This window comes from Palaemon carinicauda, chromosome 4 (assembly GCF_036898095.1).
Source record: "Palaemon carinicauda isolate YSFRI2023 chromosome 4, ASM3689809v2, whole genome shotgun sequence".
NCBI lineage: Eukaryota > Metazoa > Arthropoda > Malacostraca > Decapoda > Palaemonidae > Palaemon > Palaemon carinicauda.
Genome location: NC_090728.1, coordinates 114,726,769 through 114,731,831, shown reverse-complemented (window position 1 = coordinate 114,731,831; position 5,063 = coordinate 114,726,769). Strand labels below are relative to the sequence as shown.

The 5,063-nt window shown below is 36.5% G+C and overlaps 1 pseudogene; it reads left to right on the top strand.

The window, feature by feature from the left end:
• Nucleotides 1-1,589: 1,589 nt before the first annotated feature.
• Nucleotides 1,590-3,822, top strand: LOC137639146 (uncharacterized; annotated as a pseudogene).
• The last annotated feature ends 1,241 nt before the right edge of the window (nucleotides 3,823-5,063 follow it).

Below are 5,063 nucleotides of genomic sequence, written 5' to 3'. Positions count from 1 at the left end.
TGCTGATGACTCAGCAGGTAGAACTATAGACTACTCCAATAACCATAATCTTAGCTCAGAAGGATGGTGAGGCTGCAGACACTAAAAGAAACAAACGAGTTTGAATGGAACTCGATTTACCCTCCAGCAGAACGCCAGCCATAGACGTTTCTAATAGACCAAAAAAATACAATGTGATTTAATATGGATGAACATAGACGTTGCCTAACTTGACGATGAAAAAATACTATCAGGGCCATATCAAGTGCATTACTGTTCTCTTAATAAACTAAATTAAAGATTTGCATCAGACTTTTAGTGAGAGGCATAACCAGTAACTATAGAATGTCTGATGTGGTTTTTGGGCAAGAACTCCTATTCTAATATCTATAGTAAAAACATATAGGCTTGCAAACTCATTAAGAACAACATCCTTTTTAGACTTGAATATAGTCAGTCTCACTATTTTCTTTAGGAATAATTTATGACATCCAGGAAATTTAAGTAATAGATGTCATTCTCCTTTTAGGAGTAATAATGCTGATTAATTAATGAAATTTACTCAACAGCAATGAAACGGTACACAAAAACCATTACGTAAGCTTCTAAACATTACACAGGAGAGAGAGAGAGAGAGAGAGAGAGAGAGAGAGAGAGAGAGAGAGAGAGAGAGAGTACTCAAACTCAATAACTATGAAAACTCTAACTCTTATATTTACTTTTCTTATTTAAGGGTTCTGTCTCAATTCCAAGAACGGTGTTGAATAAACTTTCCTTTATGAAGATAAGATTTAATATGCAATACGAAGTTTATCTCTACGCGAAAGTGGAGATTCATAAACACAGACTATACAAACACCGTTTATCTATTCCAACGACTAATCTCATTGTACATTAATGATCCCAGAGATAAATATTACTTCTTTCGAATAAAATTTGAATTTAGGGACGCAAACTTGTTTTATCTTTCTCATTACCTCATTCCCGTAGTCTACCCTTTCCTATTCTTCCTTCCTTTTAATAAGTTGATTTAATACGTCCGTTGGTTAAACCCCATTATTTATTCAAGTCTTTTTGTGTTGCTTTTATACTATTCATCTAGATCACTATCAATTCAAAAAGAGATCACAGAATATCGTTACATCCTGTAATACATCGTATCGAAGTATCTTTCAAATGAAGAAAAAATATAGGAGCATCTCTAGGGCTGATAAAATACATCAATATTGTCAACTAAGAGGAATAATGGAGCATACTCACAATAACCTTACGTGATATGATTTGAGTTTTTAACATACATTGAATTCTAGTCCAAGTGTCCATAATGTGTTGCCTCTCATTTTGAAGAGAGAATAAGAAGAAAATAAAGATCTGGCAATGATGGTCTTTTTAGACTTCTCTGATCTTATTTTTCAGCATTGTGGGGCAGGGACGTGCAGAGGGGGGGGGGGGGGTGCTAGGGGTGCCCAAGCACCTGCCCCATTTGTTACTGTATTAAAAGTGCCCTTTCTTGTCAACAGGTATTTTACACTGATGCCCAAAATTTAGGGTAATCTTGTTTTTTTCCATGGAAGCTTGATTTTCTAAATTTTATATTAATGATCTTCAGTATGCCACGGAAGGAGAGAAGAAAAAAGGAACAGGAACAGGACAGCCAAGATGCTGCCAAAGGTAGCAGAACTCTTTATGATTGGATGAAGCCCAAAGTGGCAGGTCCAACATCAGAGCAAGTGAAGGAGGAGGAGGAGAGCTGGGAGGAGACTCAGGGGAGTGAAAAGTCAGAAGCTGAAGATATGGATGCATACGACGAGCCAAATAAAGCGGACAGTTTAGATAACATTGAGCAACATGTTGCTCCACAGGAGCCCCAGACTGAAGCAAGAGCAGAAGTGCCCGAAGTTGAAGAGCCATTTTCCATGCTACCTGAATTACAGTATCCAAATGACCCTGCCCATGTTGTAAATTATAAGATATGTATTACTGAGTCTTTCATCAGGCTGTGCAATAATTTTGGCCCATGTCAACCATTAATTTCATATCCCAAGAATATAGAGGGAGACTCATTTCAGAAGAAATGGTATGAAAGAAAGTCTTTGTTGGAGTATTCACCTCGGAAAGATCCCATCTTCTGCTCCAGCTGTCGTCTGTTTTTTAATGAGGAGAAGTACAGGGGCCGAGTAGCTGGGAAATCAGAGGGCATAAGCCGTTTGAGGACAGATGCAGAGAAAATAAAGGAGCCTGCTAGTTCAGAATCTCACATGATTGGTAAGGTTCGGTGGAAAGGGTTCTAAAGTCAAGCATTAGATATTGCTTCATAAACAGCTAATCAGGAAGTACAAGCTGCTAGAGACAAAGAGAAGCAGAGAAACAGAAATTTTATGTAGGTTGATTTCCATCACTATACTTGGCAAGACAAGGTTTCCCATTCAGGGGCGACCAAGAAAGTTCTATCAGTGAAAATCAAGGAAATTTTCTTGAACCTGTAGAAATGTTTAGCAAGTATGACAGTGTAGTTCAATTGCACCTTGATGTATCTAAAGAAAAACAAGAAATACTGAAAAGACCACAAGTGTCATTTCTTTCAAATAGGACTCGGAATGACCTGATCAAGGCTTTGGCCATTTCGGTTAGAAGAGTGATATTAGAAGAAATTCACAAGAGCAAGATCTTTTCCATCCTCATAGATGAAACAACTGATGTATCACATAAATAAAAGGTCTCTTTTGTTGTGAGATATATACATGACTTCAAAAATAAAAGAACGTTTCATACAAGTATTCAATGTTCAATCAACAACTGGTGAAGCACTGGAGAAAGAAGTGATCTCTATACTTGATAAAAATAACCTGAACATAGATGATATGCGTGGACAAGGATATGATGGGGTAGCAAATAAGAGTGGAATATACAATGGATTACAGTCCAGACTCCAAAGACTGAACCCAAAGGCACACTATGTGCACTGCCATGCACATAGCCTAAATCTAGTATTAGTCGAAAGTGCAAAATCAAGTACTCAGTTTGTAACTTTTTTTCAGTTTGGTGGAGAAACTGTATGCTTTTATTTCTAACTCTTCAAAACGGCATGCTGCTTTCATGGAGATCCAGATAGCAATGTATCCAGAAGACCGGCCACTTGAATTTAAGAAGCTATCAAACACAAGATAGGCTTGCAGAGAGTCAGCTCTTAGAACCATGAGGAAGGTCATTCCAGCTCTGAAGCAATTTTTAGAAGAGATAGTGCAAAAACATCATCTGATGCATCCGCCAGGGATATTGCTGCTTAGTATTAACTTTGAATTGTTTGTCTTGAGATTGCCACCACAATTTTTCAAGAGACTCCCTATACCTATAATGCCCTACAACAAAAAGACTTTGATTTGGCTGCCTCCTACAGAATTGTGGATGGAGTGCTACAAAGTTTGAGAGCATTAAGAAATGATGAGAGGTTTCAGGAGATTCTTACAAGCAGAAAAAGAAAATTTCCCTAAAGATAAAAGTATAGTCCTACATCTGCTACTGAGGACCAACAATATCAATCCTTGGATGAGTACTACCGTGTGAGAATATTTTATGTGTTTTTAGATACAATATCACAAGAGCAACAAAGAAGATTTAAAGGTTGAGACAACACAACATGGGGTATCCTAAATGCCTTTCATTGTATGAATGTCCAAGATAACTGGAAAGAGCCTGTGAATGAAGAGGCATTAAAGTCATTGCAAAAATTATGCCAGTTTTATGAATTAGAAGAAGTAGACAAGCTATGGTTGGAATTAAAGATCTTCTATGCCTCATTTCCTTGCCTGCCACAGAACACCGCATCTACAATGCTCAACCTGATGAAAGAGGACAATATCCAGGAGATATTACCGCTTATGCTTGAACTCTTCACAATTTATGCCACTCCACCCGTCACGACTGCAACAGTGGAAAGGACCTTCTCCAAACTCAAGCTGGTGAAGACAAAGCTACGCAGCCTGTCCACTGAGGAGAGGTTATCTGATCTTTTGTTGCTAGCAGTTGAAAAGAATATCACACTCAACAACAGTGAAGTTATCAGCATATTCAAAGAAATAGCACACAGAAGGGTTCTCTTATAAATATGAAATGATAAGGTCTGGTTATTAGCCAAGTGTATTGATCATGCTGATTGATTTTCTTGGCCATTTATGTAAAACTAATATATATAATTTTCTTTTGTTAAATTTCCTAGTTCTACTAGTAGTCAGTACTGTAGATTGCATGTTCATAAAAAACATTAGCCCACTAGTACTTATGATATGTCACTTCCATCTCTTTCTTGAATTATTAATGGCTAGTTTACATAAATTTGAAAGAATATTGAGCCGGTATATATTCAGCCTCATCGATTTCTATATTTTTGCCCTTTTTTCACTTGAGCACCTGCCCTGAACAAGTACTCTGCACGTCCCTGTTGTGAGGCTTAAACTAAGTAAACAATTGTTTATCTTCAATGAATATTGCGTTTTTTCTAAAAATGTTTTTTTAGGGAATTATTTTATGCAGGTTTTTTTTTTTTTTAGCCAACCCTTTATGAAGGTTTTAACGAATGTCGTATCAGACCTAAAATACATAGCTTAAATATTCATCAGTGATCAAGCATATAATATTTCGTTATTTTGTCGATCATGTTACAAAAATCGTTAAAACAAAGAGGAAGCGAACTTAAGAGCCTGTCATATTGTGTAATTTCGTAAAACTATATCTGGAATATGGAAATATTTAATCATGTTTGTGTTTACCATTCAACTTAAATTTATGAGCGATATTGTCTACACTCCAACAGGGCAATCGATAATAGCATTTTTTTTTATCCGAAAAAGCTTGATTTGTAAACATTACCCCCGTCGGTCTCTTTATCGAAAATAAAGATATGGATGTCATCGTCGTTTTCTGAGAAGTCCGAGGTTCTCTGAACTCTTTTCTTACATTAAAAGCTAACATTAAGAATTTATCTTTTTCTCCTGGAATGATATTCCTCCCAAACTATTTTCATAAAGCAAACGGGTTTTTGAATTACTACGTATATGTTCAACGATAAAGTAATGCAATGAAATTAT